Here is a 20,779-nt window from a genome sequence, read left to right as displayed (position 1 = left end):
AATACATTTTTTTTTCTTAATTTTTAGAATAATCATATTTACATTCCGTTTGAATTTTCTTTCAACGCTTATTCTTTGAGAAATTACACTTATTTTTATATCTGCAAATCTTATATTTTATTACTATTTCGCATCGTCAAATGCTATTTTCTCAAATTACAATATGTCATAGATTTTTTTAAGAATGTTAAATTAAAATCCAGCTACGATTTATATTGAAATTTGGTATAATAATCTCTAAATATGATCTGCATATGAAACACGGGATGCTCATTTAAAGAACAATTTACAGTTCTTTTAATGCATTATAATGCAAAAAAAAAAAAAAAAATGAAAGTTGGAAATAAAATAGAATATTTCGAATTCCATTCTTTAAAGAATTGACAGAACTGCAGCTTATTTCTTAATTTAAGATCTAGCCACATATTTGTTAACTTCAAAACTTGGAAAAAATAATTTGATAAACTAAATTAAAAGGTCTTTGCTTTATGATTCTACCCTCCTCCTCCCCCCCCCCCCCAAAGCGGAAAAAAACATTTCTTCCAACTTTCAAAAAGATTTCGGCTTTAAAAGAAAATGTTTTCCAATATTTTTGTCCCACATGTTTTTTTTATCAATTCATTTATGAAAAAAAAAAATTTAGTAGTAATTATTTTACAGAATTTTGTAAAGCTTTTATCCCAAATGCTCTCGCATATCCCAGTTGTATTTGCATATACACATAGCAGTAGCAAGTAAATTTTTCCCAAATTCTGTCAAAATTTAGCAAAGTCTTTCATTTCAAACTAACGACTTTTTACTCGTTTAATTATCTAATATTGTATTTCTGATATCTTTATTGAAAGTATCAGTTTCGTTCATATTTTCACAAGTATTTAAATGGCATACATTTAACACTTTTTACAAATTTTGCGTAACATTTTGTTACCTATAGTTTTAGTAAAAAAAACAACTCAGATTTTATATTTTTAGTTCGCTGCACTTTCGTGGTCACAAGCGAATGCTCCAAAGGAGATTAGACTCATAGATTTCATATATATATGGAAAGGAAAAAGATACACACACACAAAAAAAATAATGATTCAAGATAGAAAAAAAAAATACAGCTTTGTTTTGTCAGTTATTTTAAACAAACGTTTACTAGCATCTTATTTCATGTTACTACAAAAAACAGTATTCGATAGTTCAATTTTAAAAGGATTTAGTATGATAGAACATGCATCATATGAATATTTAGACTAAAATTCACGAGCGTATTGAGGCACGTTTATTTGAGTTTTGTATTAAAATATTTCTTTTTCAAAAGAGTATTTAATAGTTTTCGGAGCTGTAAACAATTTCCATTTAAAGGAAATCGCAATAGAAAACGCATCATTGATATAAAATGACAAATTTTTTTTTATGGAATTGCTGTTAGGTCAAATGCATATGGCCATATCCGACAAGCTTTTCATAACATTTTGTATATTTAAATTCCTATCGTCTGTCAAAAACTTGCCTTTTTATTATTTTTATTCCTTTCCGTTTGGTATTTCACCCTCGAGCTCTGAAAGCTCGTAGCTGTTGTTTGACATACAAGGAAAATGTATATTGTCTCTGAGCAGGAATATACACTAAATAGAATTGGTTATGCATCTGATATATGAATTAATAGTAAGAAATATATCGTTTAGTAATTTTTTCCCGCTCAACAAATGCACTCTTCCAGTTGAGATTGCAATTAAACAGTGAACTCGGCAAACCCGCACAATAAGTAATTTTTGACTGTTTTGATCAAAACTAGTTTAATATTTTTAAAACCAAAGATTCTAGTATTTTTTGAAATGCAATTAATCGAATTTTGTTTAGTTACTTTTCCAGTTTAAATAATATAATTTAGATCATTCGGTGAAAATACTGTCAAATTATTTTATTGGTAAAATGTATTTTTAAATAATCAATCAAATCTACAGTTTCGAAGATAATTTTTAAAAATCAATTAACTTCCCAATATAAATCTTATTTTGACTGAATAATTTAAGAATGACATACACTAACTAGCTCAAATAAAGTTATATTTAATATCTAATGAGACACAGTCACAAATAATTAGGTTCAATACAATTAACCCTTTAAAGGGCCATTTTTTTTCTAGCCATATTATGTTAAAACATTTTTAGGCTTGAAATCAGAATAAGAAAAGGGATTCATTTAGCTTATCAGATAAATTTAATTTGATTGATTAATTAATTTGGTTATTTTAATAATTAAGTGACAAATCAAGACATCATTTTGTGTCAGATAAAGAACTAAAGCATCTAAGTTTCTGTCGTTATAAAAAAAATTGTCAGAACTTATGACAACCTACATAATTTCATACAAAGATTGATAAATTTGGTGGGAAGCATACTTCCCATGGCCTTAGAAAGGGTTAACACATGAAACAATTTAGACAAAATTTAACGTCACTTACCGACGGCTAGCTGTTGACTACTTGTTTATCTCTATCACCGTTAGAGAACTATGCATCTATTTGCTACACAATTAAAATTTTTAATGCATATATAAGTTTTACTTAACAAGAAAATATTATTTTATATTTCTTTAACAGGAATTTTTATTACAAAAATAATAGAAGTTTTCCAAGAAAATAAAAAGATTACTAACATTCGTACCAGATCTATTTAACATACCGTAAAAAGAGTATCGATTCGTTGCAAGAACGTTTTAATAGCCATTCCAAAGCAGTATTGATCAAAACCCAAAGAGGGAGGGGAAAAAAAACCTATGAAAAAGTGAAGGGGAAGAAAGTTAAACGAAGTTGCGGAATAACCTATTTTTCAATCATCTTATTTCGAAAAAGCCGAATAAATCCCATAACACATACTAGGGAGAAAAATGCTTCCATCCAAACTAACAGTATCTGGGGAGAAAAGGGAATAGAAAAAAGACGATGGGGAAAAAATGGCATGATCTAGGATTAAATTATTTAACACGCTGCCTTCGAAGTAATTTCGGCTTTTTCGCTTCAAACACTCTGCGTTTCTTTATTTCACCCCAAGTTTCCCTAATACTCGATCTTTTGGCTTTATCGGCTAATACGGGCCAGCATTATATCCCTCCTTTCGTGTGTTGTACTTGTAATTATTGCCAAGATCTCCAGCTTTATCCCCGGCAAGAAAGGCATCTCACCGTAAAAGAATGGGATACTCGCATTTCCCTTTTTCGCTCCCTAGCTTCCCCTCATATTTAATTAATGACGTACCTGTAGTATTATCTGCTCACCCTCCGCGTCTTAACACGCAAAAAAGAAGAAATGGCAAGATATAATTCTTCATTGTCTTAATGGTGTAGATGATATTCGGTTTCTTGGAGATGTAATTAAAATTCATAATAATCAGAAAGCATCCATTAAGAAAATTCTCGGCACTTGCCTGATTTAGGAAAGGGGTGGTTAAGGGGGTGGGAATGACATTACACGGGGGTTGGCATGTGACTCTACTAGACGCCAACACGCAAATATTCGACCGTGCCAAATTTCATTAACAGACTAGTAGACGTAGAAATTGCTCATAGAAGATTGCGTACTTTTGTCCCAGTAAATGGCATTTGCGGTTAAAAACCTCCTTTTTTTTTCTGTAATTAGGTTCACCCCACCTCCATTTTGTCCCTTGTTTCTCGGCATTTCCTGTTGAGATAAATACTTTAAATGCCGTATTACTCTGAAGGAAAATAATGAAGAATATAAATAGGAAGTTGCTTCTAGAGCGGAATCCATTTTTGGTGTACGTGCTGATTACTTTGAAGGCTTGAAGAAGTTTTTCGTTTATTTATTTAGAAAGTGCATTCATATTTTATTTGGATTCTCATAACGTTGGAAGCTTAGGAAAGCATCGTCATAATGTATTATGTGTTCTAGAAAAGTTGTAAAAATGAAGGAAGTGCATTTTGTTTAATAACTGCCGTGACTCGGTCTCTTTCATTTAACCAATGAAACTGAAATTTCTCAGCTTCGTTTGGATTTCTTTCAGTTAGTGTTTGAAAAGTAAACTGAAAATGTTTGTGGTTTTGATTATTATAAATACAAAGCTTAACTGAATAGTCATTAAAGTTTAACATTTTTGTAGACAAAAATGTTATTTGTTAATGAGCGTTTTCGTTTATCCTTTTAAAAGCGGAAATTAATGAGTGCTTAAATATAATGAAAGAGGAAAATGCGTTAGAAGCAACGAATTTGATTCAAAGAGTTCAATATGTTATTTTCACAGCCTTTCTTGTTTTTTAATATAGGAAGTATGTATATAGAATGCCATTGTAATTGAAACACACACATGTACACTTTAACTGCTTCTAAAGACGAAATAAATGGAGAGAAAATGTTGCAATTATGAAAGGATTTTCGACTTCGATGTTTTATTGAAAAACGATGTTTTGTCACACAACTCTTATAAAACTCTTTGTTCAATAAATGCATATTATTTTTACTAATCAAAAAATGTAAATTATATCTTCCCTGTTAAAAATTAATTATATTGAAAGGCAAATTAATTGGATGTGATATCATTTAGTATATAAGTGTTATCACTAATTTATATGTAACAATAAAATCGATAAAATAAAAATTACTGGAAGCAAAAATGTGCCGTAGAAATGAAATTAAACAACTGTGGTAAAATTTTTTCTCAAAATAAAATTCATTTCTTGACATAAAACTATTTATACTTCATGCTTTAAAATACAATATTTAATTCACTTAATTCCATTACAACCAAAGGCTTCACAGTATGGGTTTTAAATTTAAGTCTGCTTTATTTTATTTAAAATAGTTTTGGTTTTTTTATAAGACAAAATTACTAATGCAGTAATAAAAAACGTATTAGTTTTAATAAATAAATTATAAAAGTTTGAGAAAATGTAAATAAAATTAAGTAATAGTTTTATAAAGAATATTTGTTTACGAAAAAATGTAAGTGAATTCATTTATACTGTAATTTTTTTTATTCATTACGCTTCCATGGACTTGAAAAATCTAAAACATTTAAAAATATTGATAGTTTATACATCTCTTGTCTTTTATGCACTTTGATTTTACTTGATTTCTTTCTTGTCAGTTAAATTAAAATTGTAACTTGTTTTTACACACATCACGAGTTACTAGAATACTGTAAATTATACATATCAATAGCAATAAATTATTTAAATATTTTCAGAACATAATTAACATCGAACTAATCATCAGAATCTGATTGACTGATGTAGTTAAATTTTGATGCCATGAAAGCGATATGAGATCAAATTTATCATAATATAATAATTTTATATTACAATCTAAAAATAAAAAGCTATTAAAAGAAAATAATTTTTACTTTAGTCCACAAATAAAGATATGTTTTGGAAAATAGATTTTATTAAATATATCATTTTTATTTCATTTATTTTTTAACATATTTTGTAATGTAGTTAAGAATCTCTAGTCATTCTTTTAATTCTTATCATCTTTAAGCCTTAGTTTCTCTTAAAATGCTCTTCTTTCGAAAATTTAAACATTCTGATTGATAACAATAAATATAAATACAAAATGCAGTCAAGCATTTTAGACTTTTTATACACAAGGAAAAATATCAAATTATTAAAAAAATGTCAAAAAAATGACAAATTATTAATTTCTTCAAAATATTTATAATATTCTCATCGCAGACTGAAGGTTTAATCTTGTAAAATATCGTTTATTATTTAAAGGGAATTTATAATTTAAACAAAAAACAGAGTAAAGGATTATATTCTATTCAATATTGAAATTGATAAAGAAAGGATTATATTTCATATCCGATGCAGATTAAATTTAAAGGATTATAAGACTGCATTAGAATAAAATCCAAATCGTATTATGAAGAAAAAAATTCAATTAAGTATGAAAAATAGTATATTTAATGAGGTTTACTAAGAGGATTAAGATCTATGCTATTATATAAGATTAAGAATATTATGCAACAAAAAAGGTAATACAAATTTAAACTGCATGAAATAAGCTTATGTAATATGTGATCCCATATGCTATAACTTTCATTGTTTTTAAATAGAAAAGTAATATCTATATTATTATAAAAGTAGATGTTAAATTATTTTAAAAGTAAATGATAAATATAGATAATAAAACATTAAATTTAATCTAAATAATCTGAATAAATTAATCAATATCGCATCGAAACATATTTCTAAACTAATTTTAAGACCACTTCAGAATATAATCAAATCAAGCTCACGAGAAAGAGGGCAAATGTACCGCTTCAATTAAATTTTGGAATCCATAATGTATTTTTAGAAAGATTTAAAGGACATGAAATCTCAGTATAGTACATTACAATGTTCTCTTGGGTAAGATGCTACTTTTATGGCAATGTCAAAATAAAGCGTCATGCAATTTGTCTCCTTTTCAACGTCGTGAAAATTGGTTGATAAACTAATGATTGCTCATTCGTATAGAAATATTTCAACAATGTGATAAAACTTGTGAAGACTATGTGTCTCTGCATTCATATATAATTCGGCAAGAAGGCAAGTGATAAAAATCAGCGATGAGTTTGCACTTGTATTTTATATCTTTGTTAACACTAAGGATACATGCGAGTGTGTGTGTTGGAGATCTACATGCTGTTTGATCTAGAATATAACAATCCCCGTTTCCCAGTACTGATAAGACATTTACAGCCAGCTGTGTCAACGCTGTTACTTACTAAACTCCCCGAGATAGCCAAATGGTGTATCTTTTCACATGGGTGGTCTCGAATCTGTTCATTAGCAACTACAATGAAAGACCACATGTGGAATTCAAGGGGTGTCCGAACATGTAGGGGCTAGATGTTTCTCTTTGTGAAAGGACCTTCCCACGACCCACTGGCGCCTCTGACAAAGCATATTGCTAAACCCCGATTGGCCGAAAGAGAGCTCAAATGACCAATTTGAATTAAGAGGCGGAGATTGTCGCCGAAATAAAGAGTGGATTTTTTTTTTTTGAGGTGGGGAGAAGAAACGAATTGCTGGAGACGGTTGGACTACGCCTACGAATTCGGAGTCCGTGAACCAACCGAGTTTCAAGAAAGCCTTCGACTTTCACTGTTGTGTCTCTTACTACAGGTGTAAATAACTATTTATTCAACCAAAATTAGAACAAATTGTTCTTTGTATATATAGGGCTGTAAAATAAAGAATTCTCTGGAAATTCTGTTTCGTTATTTGATCAGTCTAGATCAGGACATTACAAGAGCAATCAAACATGACAAATATATACTTTGAAAGGTGCGAATGTGCAACTCAAGGTGATTTTTTTAAATAATTAAAAATTAAGCGAAATCTTAATGTCTTTCCGCTATACTATCAGAAAATATGGTGGCACAAAAATTTTTATATCATATTTAAATTAAAAAAAAAATCTTAACTGATAATTTTTCGCGGATGATATTTTTCAATTTTTAATTAATTTTCAAATAAATATAAAAGCATATTTTACAAATTATTTTCCTTATTGAAATAGAGCTCAAATTACTATCAGTATTGTTACTACTGAGATGTTAAAATAAAATTTTCGAATTTTTACTTAATTTACTGCGAATTTACTTTCGAACTTGTACTTAAATTTAAGATACAATTTCAGAATGAAACAATAGTGAAAAATTTTTGAACTTAAATACAACCGCTCTTCTCTGTGACTTAAATGGGTGTACATAAAAAAATGGAGTAAAAATTAAATAATTCCATAGCACTGCGCTAGATCGTTGCAAGGCTTCTAAAATAATCTATCACATACATATCAAAATTTGAATTTTAAAAATATTTTTCTAAGAAATCGAAGAAGACGAAACTACAAAAATATTCAATTGAGATTTTTAGCAGCCATTCATTTCGGCGTATCAGTCGGTCGCCAAAGACAGGTAGTTAACGAATATTTTAGAAATTAAAATGCTAAAATTAGTGATTCGTTTTTTCGTATCCATGCATAAATATTTTAATAATATAAGTGATGAAGCTCATTTAGTATTTTTGAAAATGATGAAGAAAATCTTATAACAAGCATCAAATTGTTCATTTTAACCCTTTACACTCGTATGTTTCCTTTCAAGCACCATTCAAAACAATGCACCATTTTGACTTTATTTTTTTTAATTTTGATTATTAAAAATTACCTACAGAGTGGTAAAGAGATGATTAATTTTTCCCTGATTTTCAACTTAATTATATATGTTTCACAACAGTAAACAAGTCATTGTAGTAGGTGAATAATTATGGATCGAATTACTTTTCCAAGTGCAATTCAGTACCGAAATTGTAATACAAATGAATAAATATTTTTTTTACCTTAAAAAAATTCTAGAACTGATACTTTAATATAGGTTATTAAAAAAAGGCATATAATAAAAGAAATGCAAAAGTATTTAGATGCTCATAAAGCATAAATAACAAGAAATAATTTTAGTTTTTGTGTAACAACACTAACACTTAAACTAACTTTCAATTTTACACTTCAGAAAATATTTCTTGAATAAGTTATTTGTTTCTCATTTTTCCTATCTCAACGTCAAAACATAACAAATATTTGCTACACGTTTTGTAGTAAATATTTGCCATCGCTTGAACCATCAGTTTTGTTTCACAAAAAGCCTTTGTTTGAAACGAACTCTTAAAACAAGTCCAATTATAATACAATACAGAATGAAGAGAAATGTGTTTCTGTTCTAAGCTTTCATCTTTTGTAACATTTATTGATCAAGAACTGTTTCTATTAAGCCTGCGTCAGAAGAAGAAAGCGATGTAGGCGTCTGACTAAGTGAAAGGTACCCCAAGAAGAAATGACAGAGCCTCCACCTTTTGCAAACAAACAGAGAAAAGCCACGAGTTCGTAAACTGTACGACGGGATGGAAAGGGAGTTGTTTTATGATTGTTCTCAAAGAAGAACAAGATTATCAACTGCAGATAAATATATTCCCAGGCTGTTTCATTCGAAGAATCGTGTTCTTTACATACGGCATTTGTAGATATTAAACGCATTGTTAAATTGAGTGAAAGCTTGTTGCACTACCCTACGTTTGTATACGATATTTAAAGCTTTATGTAAAAATTTCGAATTATTTCAGAATGATATATGTAAAAAAGAATAAAATGTTTTTACCCCAATAATAAGAAGCGGATGCCTTTGGGCCATCAGGTATATATGTTACTATTAAAGCTGAAGAGCCATTAATGTTTAAATCACCTAGCTTCTCAGCAGATTAACTGCTTTGATCCGTTAAAGTGCGAAATCAAGAGTTTTCCGCATTTTAACTAAGTAATGTTCACATTAGCGGCTTAAAGTGCAAAAATATGTTTCATTTCATTTCCCTCGTTCATCCCTTCTCCTTCCAGTTATAGTTTGGTTTCACCAGCGTCTGCTCGGCGCCAGTTGCTTTTATTTCTCATAATTTGCGTCGGCTGTCTTGCGTAGTATAGCTAATTATGTTTTCAAATTCGTTTCTGCTTGTTAGCAACTCAAAGTGTCATCAATCTTCGACTAATAAGTCCTTTCTAATAATAAGTCAGCCATCTAACTCTCCGACCCGCCACGAAGGCACAAGGATTTAAACCATAAAAACTGAATGAACGGACCGCCGCAACAGCAACGTTGGCGGGAACTGTGGTTGAGTCCTAAGGGCCGTCACCGGCCACGGTACAACCCTCCCCGAAGGAAGTACGTCCCGTCATCGATGGGAGGAGTCAGATCCCCCACCTATTAGTGTACTCTCCAGGGTGGCGAGATCCAACCACCATCCCGGAAGCATCTCATCCTCATTTCGAGGTGCCCCCCCCGAAGGGATCTAATAATAAGTCAGCATAATTTTACCCTATGTTTCCCAAATTCATCTTCTTAATTGTAATAATATGTTAAATTGTTTGATTCTTACTATTGAAGGTTTTCAATTGACTGATGATGGATTATATCAATCAATTCTTTGTTTGTTTGATTGTATTAATAGGATTCTTTAGATGTCAAAAAATAAATAAACAGCATTTAAATTAAGCTCACAGAAGCGTTGCTGTTATTTCAGCAAAGATTTTACTGTCACTTTAACATAGCGCGTTGTAGGTAATGTGCAAATTACCTAGGTAATGTTCAGATTACCTAGGTAATTTAAGAAATGGAACAATTTTTCTCGCTTTAATGAATCACCCTAGTACATGTGCAGATTAGCTGGCTATCTGCAGATTAACTGATTTCTGTACATAAACGGTGAAAAATCATTTATGGCGAAGTATGCTTCCATTTTCAAAGACTTACATATCGATATGATCGACATACCAACACCGTAAAGATTGCAGAGTATTCTGTAAAATTTTTCATCAAAATTTTTTCACGTTTTCTTGAACTAATAATCATAATAACATTCGGAAACATTAACTTTTACTAACTTTTTATGGTGCATTCAATAATAAAATGAGATACATGTGTTTGTTTCATATCAATGCTCCGTAGTTGCAGAATAAATTGTGAAATACTCTACAATATTGATAAGCATTGTATATTATACATATGATAGTTAAAATACTCTACAATATCGTACAATATTTTAGTGGGACTAGAGGATCATTTAATCGAAACGAATTGAAATCTATAAGCATTGAGAAAAACCAAAAATGCCTCAATTTTATATTATATATATATATATATATATATATATATATATATATAGTGTGTGTGTGTGTGTGTGTAAGCATATAATTCTTAAAAGCAGAAAGAAGGTTTAAAGAAATAGAAAAGACCTTTTTTTACATTTTGAAATTCATTTTAATCCATCCTGGGAAGGCAATTTATTTACAAGCAGAGACTCGGACAAGGCACGTCCGCCACAGTGAGGTACAAAAGTAGAAGTAAGGAAGGGAGGGCCAGGGCCGAACCAAATGATCACTAGTCTTATATAACATGGGATTTTCGGCCAAGTGTCGATTGAATACACGTTTTGACCTTTGACAAGGACAACGCAGGGATCATTTTCACTTGACACGTGGAATTGATGGCGCAGTAATTTTTACACAACTTCAGTTGAATCAATTAAATAGAAAGTTGAATTGGATCAGGAAATAAGAGAATGAAATTACTCTGGGCTAAATTAAGATTAAGCTTTGGAAATTAATTTGAATTAAATTAGATATTAAAATATCATTACATATATATATATAATGTAACTAATCAAATAAATATATTTTACATATGTAAACAGACTGTAAGGTTCAAAATCTTTAATTTTAATATGTGATCAGATAAATATCATCCAAGTAACATTTCCTAGCTAATATCTCTGGTGTGTGTATATATATATGAATTTGCTGCTAAATTAAACGTATAATTAACGTATAATAAACGTATAAAGAAACAAGCAATAATAAATAGTAATACGAAATAAGAAAGCTTCTTTCTTTTTTTGGTGATTTTTTTTTTGTTGAGTTCCCTTTCAAAAGTTTCCTTTTTCATTTTATATGGCATAGCGGTAAGAGATCAATAGAGGGTGTAGGTGACCCAAGCTTCAGTTTTAGGAGACTGTATGAAGATAAACAGTTAGAGAATGTTTACCACTTTTAAGTAGCATAGCAATGAAAGAGCGAGATAGCGTATGGATAGAAGACCCAGCGCTATTTTCAGGGTATAGAAGATGAACAGTTACAGCTTTTATGCCACTTTTACGTGGAAGCAATTTAGGAGCGAGACAGACCGTAGATGACTTGGTGGCATGTTTAAGTGACTGCATGACGATAAATAGTTGCAGAATGTAAACCATTATTATATGTTTAGCAATGAATATGCATAGCAATGAAACAGCGAGATAGGTTATAGATGACCCAATGCTACTTTTAGAGGACAACATGAAATAAAAATTTACAGAATTTATATTACTTTTAAGTGGCATAGCGATAAAGAAGGGTATAGATGACTCTACGCCAATTTTAGAAGACAACAACAAGATAAACAGTTATTTATTTTATCCACTTTTAAAAGTCAATTTAAATGTAGAAGAAATAAAACTATGCAGCGCCCTATACTTCACTGGTGAGAAGCGGAGGACGAAAAATTTAACTATATTATAGGCGCCAGTTATTTTCGCCACACCTTTGTCCAGTTTCTGGATTGCGTGAATCTATCACTTTTCCATTCATACAGCCACCATATTCACTCGAAAGGACCTGTTGTGTATATCAATGAAATATTCCATAATCTAACAATGTTAGAATTCGATAACATTTTAACTATTCGAAACTATCAAGACGCCATTGTGTAAACAGCAGATTTATGCCCAAATATTCGTTATTGTAATACCCCTTTATTCCAGTTATAACATAAAACGAATGCATCCATCTCACAGTATGCTATTGGCATACCATTCTCTGCAGTAACATGGAATGCCTGTCTGTCTGCCATTCACATTTCAATCGAATGCACTCTCATCCAGTGGTGAACTCTTACAATAGATCGTAACAAATCTCCATTTTCGGATGCAAAGGGCGGTTAATAATTTAGAATTCATGTGAAATCAAATGTCGGAGGATGAATTTAGGCCAGAAAATCCTTCGGGGCATAATAATGCGCAGATATGAGAATGGGAGTGCACCCGCGAGAGCTGAGGTTTCTGGTCGAAATCCTCAAATCAAAATTTCATTGCTTCCTTCTTAAGTGTGGCCTTGAGAATCGAACAATGCCTTTGCTAGAAATGATGAAACTGCAATTTTGGGAATTGTATCTTCGATACAATAGCTAACGAATCAATTGTAAACAATTCGACTGTGGAAACGCGGAAATATATGAAGATACATTTGTATTTGGTGACTGAAGAACATTCTGGTTTCAAATTTCCAAGACACTTTTTTCAAATCTCGACTTCAAAAATGTATTATGTAACAAAAAACGGAAAATGTACTTATAAATCTCATTTTCTGTCGCAAAATCTTTTCTGAATTCATAAAAAAGAGCGACATGAATTTTACAAAGCGATATGCATCTATTTCTAGATATCCATATTTTCGTGTTTCTAACTTTTTAAAGCTATCATTTCAAACGATATTGAACTATTTTGCATTCGAAAAGATGATTCGATGTATAAATATTCACGTAATGCCTGGACCTGTTTATTACATTAAAAAAAATACATGCATATGTTTTAAGTTCAGTTTCCCCTGAAAAGTTAATCTACATCTTTTTAACATTCTGTAGGTATTTTTAGCAATTAAAAAATAAATAAAATGTCAAAATAAGGCACTGCCTTTAATGGTGACTGTGAGAAAACATTCATGTACGAAGGGTTAATCTAGTAAGGGAAAGGTCTATAGTAAAATTGATAATATATGCGGCAAAAAATATGTCGTTTATCTGTCTTTTTCATTTCTCTATCAAAGCAGTAGAAACAAAATTCACTTGAGCGAATAACAAAAATTTGACTCGATTGATTAGATCTGGACATTTGAAAATGAAACACAAAAATACACTTTATGGCGTTTATATAGAAAACATTTGTAAAAATATAGTATATATTTCTTGGATTTTTTTTCTCATATAATCGTCGAATGAGTTCAGAAATTCCATCCTTTTTGCGCATTATTAATTCATTTCATTTCAAAATTTAAAATTTTTATTGGTTGATTTGTTTGATTAATCCAATATTTTTGAGTTTTGAAGGTGTTAAGAAACGGAGAATCTCAATTTTAATTTAGCCCTATTTTGACAATTTGATCGGTTTCGAATATTTGATTTTCTTAAAAATTACCAGTCTCACGCCTTTAATTGTTTAGCGGAGAATGATCGAAGGTCTTTTGACTAAATTCTATTCAATCATCCATTTCAACTTGAATTCAAGGTATATAAGAATCCAATCGAAAGAAAAATTCTAATCTAAAAGCACCAAAAATTACCATTTGCACTAAGAAAAGTAATTCAATGTATAATTATTCAAGTAATTGAGAAACTCGTTTTTTACTCGGAAAAATGTACATAATTGATTTATGTTGAATTTCCTCGAAAAATTAATCAATATCTTCTTACTACTCTGTAGCCATTTTTAACAATAAAAATTTTAAAAATAAATAAATAAAACATCAATATTATGCGTAATATTAAATGATACCGAAGAGGGAATATACGATTGCAAAGGGTTAAAAGCATGTCCCTGGTAAATTTACTGATTTTAATTGCATAAAGTAAGGGATTATCATGAGCAAGTCTAATTCGAATCTCATGATTCATAGATTGATGCTCAGCAAATTTTAAGTCAATCTTTCTATTTTCAGTAAAGATTTAAATACAGGAAGCGATAAACAACCAACGGTAGTGGTCTCCGTAAAACTTTCTCTCATATTCTACAATAAATATACCATCCCCTCCCCTCTCTTGCAGGGCGTAAATGCCACAGGGTTCAAATTTTTATTTGCAGAGTTCCACATAAGAGACTTTTGTGCTTCATCGTAATGAAAACTTACACTTCTGTTTTATTAACCGCAAGCCATTGGCGAAAAAGTTTTCGGAAAAAACTACTAACGTGATTTTTGGCGATTTTTTTTTTATTTGGCGATTAATTATTTAGATTATGTTTCAAAGTATAATGAAGAAACCCAGTAAAAAATCACTGGCGTATCTAACCTTTTAAATAATTTTTTTGTAAAATAGTTTCTTTTTTTTGACGACTAATCTCTGTGACGCTAAATTCACAGGTAATCATGAACTGAATAAACATTTTGAACAGATTTTTTTTTCTATAAACGAAAATAGAAATTTGGTATCGAATAGCATTTATAGTCATAACATAACATACCATACCAAATATCGTTTACCTAAGATGTTGCTTCTTTGAATTAGAGTGTTTACTTGCATGCAAAAGTACATATAGACAGAAAATCAATTCCTTGACAACTTCCATTCAAATTTCATACGACAGTTTAAGTTTTTAACCTGTATACCAAATTTTATCTATTTAGCTCTTTATGTTTTCCATTTATCTTGTTCACTTATACTCTAAAACCGGACAAGGAGTCTTTCTTTGAATGGATTTCGCTCAAACTTAAACAGAAATCTAAGCATTTTATGATGAGTCCATATATCAAATTTCATCCTTCGAGTTTCATTTTTATTTCAGAAGTACAGTACGTTCGCTTAGTATACTTTCTACACTAAAAAGTAACAAGTTAACGCAAAATTTTATGTGACAGATTTGCACTCTGGAAAGTAATTCGATGCAAAATTATTTACCTAATATGCATGTTTATTTTTTCCAAAAAGTAAATATATACAATTGTTTCAAGGTGAATTTCCCCGAAAGGTTAATTTAGATCTTTTAACCATTCTGTAGTTACTTTTTAGCTATCGAAATTGAGAAATAAATAAAACGTCAAAATGATGCACCTTCTTGAGGATCATGAATCACTTCTCGAATGCAAAGTGTTAAAGTAGGTAGCATCAGAAAAGTTGTGTATTGTCGGAAAAAATGGTTGCATAATTCTAATTTTATTTAAAAGCGGTATTTCCTATTCAGTTGGGCTTAGTTTTGATTATAATTGTTATGAATCATTTTTGCATTTGCATTTTCAATCATCATTTCATTTTCAATTCAGTTAGTTATAAACAAAAATATAAAACTTTAATTATGTTCATTAAGATGATTTGATTTGAAAAGCGAAACACTGTTAAAGACAAGGCTGGACTTGAACTGAAATGAAGTAATCCCTTACCTAACTGACAAAACCTTTTACCAGAACTTTTCGATCTGCGGAATTTCGACAACATTAACATTTGAAGATCTACAAAATCTGACCAAAATATTGCAACAGGTTTCTAGAGTAGTAAAGGGAATCAAATTTGTTAATATTTCTTATATTTAATTACATATGATCTGGAATTTCTTTCTTTCTTGGGAAAAGATCGAAAGTAAATACGTTGATTGCCTCGTTGAATTTCTTACAATGCAATTTATAATCGCCCATTGGTAGCCAGTGTCCCCCATGGCAGTCAAGGTGTTGATATCACAGTGACAAATCTTTCCAGGTGTTCGAATCTAAAATAGCGGGAGTGGCCTAACCGAAAATTTCTCGCATGCTATCTAATAAAGATGCTATCTCACCCCCTCTTCATGAAATTTTAGACCTCGGGTAGACCGTGAAACCACGAATGTTGAAATTTTTATTTTCCTGCATTATAATTATGTGTTTCAAAATTATAGCATAAAGAAAACAGGTACTTATATATTAACCCTATTCGAATGTCTTCTCTCATGCTCCATTCAAGACGTAGTGCATCATTTTGGCGTTCTATTTATTTATTCTTTAATTTTGATTGTTAAAGATATATACAATATGGAAAGAAGATGAATTTCCCCGAAAAATTAATCAACAATTTTAAACAATTATATAATATTTATTCTTCGGAACACTAAATCAGTCCTTATATTAAGTGAATAATTATGCATCGAATTACATTTCCGAATGTAAAAGGTTAATTGCATGTCATAGTCGAATAATAGTTGCAAAATATCGATACTGGCTTGTATCTAGTGTTTTTAGAAACTAGAAGGCGATTTTCAGAGATAATCTCTGGCATGTGGTTAGTATATGAGTACCATAAAACAGAATATGTCTTTGGGATTCCTCTGAGCGGATCCAAAATTTTATACAACACAATAATTGTAATCACAATATAAAATAAATCACAGCATCTACTAAATTGCATTTTTTTAAAAATCCTTTGAGTTATTTAAGTTTTTGAGTCACTGTGTTCACATGCATGCAAAAGTACAAAGAGATAGGCGATCAACCCTTCGACGCATTTGGTTCAAAATGTGATTCGAATATACGATTTCGATTCTAAACCTATCCACGAAATCCTCTTTTTAGCTTTTTAAGTTGTGTAGTTATTCTGTTCACATGCGTCTGACAGATTTTTTTTTCTAAATGAATTCTGCATAAAATTAAAAAGTAAAAAATATACATATATCGTACATATATGAAATTTCACTTGTCGGTTTCAAATTGCTTTCAAGTTAGAGTACGCATTAGTTATTCGATTTAATTCTCACCCTAAATAAACAAATTACAATTAATCAGTATTTACCCTACGATAATTTTCATATTATATAGGTTTTAATTATTTATATTCAATTATAAATGGAATGGGGGTGATCTAAAATTGCCCGTAAAGCGAAATCGGTAATTAATATTCCGGAACATAGATATAAAGCAATACAATTTTAGAGATTTTTCTCTATAATTTGCTATAATTTTATACAATACATATTTCGATTTTGAATAAATATGAAAAAGTATCGTTCATTTTCCAAAGAGCAAAACAAGGGATCCGAGAAATTAGAACTCAAAAATATAATACTTCTAAATAGGCGATTGCATACTTTAAGAAATAAGTACTAAATTTTGGAAATAAAGATGCGCTTATCTTCATTCAATTAAAAATCGGGACTTTTTCAAAACCTTCGCAGCATATCGGAATATTAAAGCATTTTGAATTTAATTCGTTTTGAATTTATTCTAAAATGATTTGTATTTTTCCAAATAAATTTTAAAAGCAATTAAAAAAAATTAATAACATTAATTCGTTTCGTCATTTTCCTTTTCCAGCCGAGCTAAATGTTTCATGCGATATTTATGCATTTAAATACTGTTTATTTACACCATTTTGCAAGTACCGTGTTTTAAGAAAATAATTTAGATCAAATTCAAATTTCCAGATGAAATTATAAATAGTTTAATCTATTACATTGTTATTGTGGAAAATCATCAAATTAACGGCTATTAATATTTTACATATTTAAAAGAATGCCTTGAAGTATATTTTTTTGAACTCTTAAACGTTTATTTTGTTTGTATTATTTAATTAGATGCAGCATTCCTTTCGATAAAGGAATTACGAAACAATAGTTCATTATAATACGAGATGTTTCACAAATTTTTTTGTATAGATCTATAGCGTTCATAGACACATTTTTGCAATTAAAATCTTTAAAACCTTGTTGATTCATTGAAAAAATGATGCCCAAAATAATTTTTTTTGTAATTAGGCAAAACTATTTCACTTAAGGTAAATTAGAAACATATTTGTGTTTGATCTCTATTTCCAAAGCTTAAAATTTAAAGCTCTCAAAACTTTTGCGGATAAAAAAGACAAAAAGTTCGATTTTCTTATCCGCAAAAGTTTTTGAAGCCATATAGACAGAATTACAAATTATATATAAGTGATTACCCAATTCATCACATTGCCTAGTTAGTATTAATAATTACTTGATAATAATAACTGAATAATGAATTATATTGACCGTAGTTTATATGTTACAATAAATGTTATTAATCCGGTAATTATGTAGAATCACCAAAAAGTTGGCGACTATGACCAATTATCGGCAATTATAAACAACCACGAGTTTATTACATTTATCGTAACATATATATTAAAATATTGTATAAAATTCTTAAATAATTAAGAATTATTAAATAAAATAGACAATGCCGGAAGAATTAAGGTGTACGTACACACTAGAAGATTTTTTTTTAAATTTTAACTTTAAAAATCCAGTTTTTTCACAGTAGGTCATTAATATAGGTTTAAACTCATTTCAGTGAGAAAAACCAAATGACACTCATCATTAATTAATTAAATAATATTTAATGAGCTAATTAGCATATTTTTTTGAAACATGATATCTTAAATTCTAATTTATACAGACACACAATTCTTGTTGGAAATGATGCCTAATATGAGTCTTCATGTTGTCTGCCTCAATCAAATTATAAAAATATATAGTTTTTTTTTTTAATTTTTTCATCAACGATGAATAGAAAAAGCGAGATTTTTTCTGTCATTTTTACTTTTAAATAGCTATTAAAAATTTATTTCTATAAATATAACTTTTATTGAGGCACAAAACATCCGCTATTTCATACAGATTATTTTGATATATAAACAATCGTATTTGGTTCATTTCTTGTCGAGTTATGATTGTTTGAATGAAGCCACATAATGGAAAAATACCATTCTTCATAAAATGAGTTTAAAAAAAAAACCGTAACTAGAGTTTTTAATGAAAGCACCTCAAGAAAAATAATTATAACTCGAGAAATATTTCGAAAATTGACAACATCTTGGTATCGTTTGAAAGCTAAAAAGTCTGAGAACATTATTAAGCAATAAAAAAATATTCGATATTTTGAACGATTTTCGAAGTTTCAAGTGTGTACATACGCCTTAAACGAACTTAATTATAAAGAAAATTAATTATGCAGCAAAAATGTATTTTCAAAACTTTGATGTGTACTTTCATTTCAAATTGCACTTTCCTGCCTTTGACGGTCATAAATTTATATATAAAAACAAACATTAAAATAAAGCATAAAATCCAAATTCACAATTTTCCTAAAAGTCTGTTATTCCACAAATATTTTACTGTTGCAGTAGCAATAAAAATACTTTAAAAAACATTATGGTAATATTAAGATGAAAGAAAAAAAATCTTAATAAAGACGACTGATAACTTTGTTGATACGAAAGCTATCTTCAAAATTAATTTGTTGAAATCATAAATAACTTCTTGCATTCCTTTTCACACATCCATCAACCACTTCATACAAATCAAATTAAAAATCAACGCATACCGTCACAATCAACACACACTAACGATAACCTAGTGAACTGTAAACATAAACTTACCGCTCTATGTGGACCGCAGCATTATCAGCTGATCGCAAGAGGGGAAAAAAGATGAAGAATAGCCGAAGAAGATATGAAGTACTTGCACTCGAGTCTTACAATCGGCGAAAAATCTAAGCCCTCATCCACAGATTAATAGCACGGTGCCTTTCTAAGTCAAGGACACCTCAGTGAAAAGTGCGATCAGCAAAACTACAGAAGCACTTGCTGATAGCTGGCCTGATTATGGCACTAGACGTGCTTTAAGACTCGAATTCCGCAGAAGTGAGTCGCTCAGTTCATGAAGATGTAGAGCAATTGGAAACCGAATGCTTCTAGCCAAACTGACGAATCAATTCTGCTGGAGAATCAGCTGTACAGGAGGTTACAGGGAAGACGTTGGCGACGAAAAGTAGTTGGCGCCAAAGTGATGGGAATGGCGATGATGCGCCAATGGTGGAGGGTTTTTTGGCGGCACAAAATGAAGGAATGCCTATCAGGCACTATTTCGACGGTTTGTTACAAACGGCGAATATTTAATATCCATTATAAGGAATCTAGTTAGGATTAAGTCGGATTTTTCGGCAAGTAAAAATGTTTGGTAATTAAATGCCAAAAAAGGCATGAATGACTTATATAATTATTTTTTAGATATTTTATCATATTTACTGTCAATGATTTTGAAAATTAATAATTAATGGTTTTTATGATTTAATTAGAGGTTAATTAAGCAGATTAATTAAAAACATTAATCTCACAGAAAGAGTATTATTACACATAATACAAGAAACTTAAAATGCTTTCCAGTAAAAAATGAATAAAATACAATGTATCAAGCATAACCAGTCAAAATTTTGGCACTCGATCTTTTTTGTATATGGATCGAACAGTATACTAGTTATAAATATCTTTATCACCTAATTAAGGGGATATCAAGGATTTCAAACAATGCCGTATATTTGGAAATTTTAAAGAGAAAATTAGACGAGGGAGCGAATGGGTAATATTATGTCTTGGATGCTCTCTTTACACAATATTTATCTGCTCACACTCTAAATCTTCCAAAAACGGGGTCTTAGACTTGGTTAGATTAGTTAATTCCTATTTCA

The 20,779-nt window shown here is 30.0% G+C and overlaps 1 protein-coding gene across 1 annotated transcript in view; it reads right to left on the bottom strand.

Annotated features, from left to right (window-relative positions):
• LOC129967812 (teneurin-m-like) overlaps positions 1–19,991 on the bottom strand; it is a 603,259-nt gene extending 583,268 nt beyond the window's left edge. The window contains exon 1 of the mRNA XM_056081934.1: positions 19,692–19,991. The gene's annotated coding sequence lies outside the window, so the exon portion shown is untranslated. The remainder of the gene's footprint in view (positions 1–19,691) is intronic.
• Between the last annotated feature and the right edge of the window lie 788 nt (positions 19,992–20,779).

This window comes from Argiope bruennichi, chromosome 1 (genome assembly GCF_947563725.1).
Source record: "Argiope bruennichi chromosome 1, qqArgBrue1.1, whole genome shotgun sequence".
NCBI lineage: Eukaryota > Metazoa > Arthropoda > Arachnida > Araneae > Araneidae > Argiope > Argiope bruennichi.
This window is presented reverse-complemented; position numbering and strand designations above follow the sequence as displayed.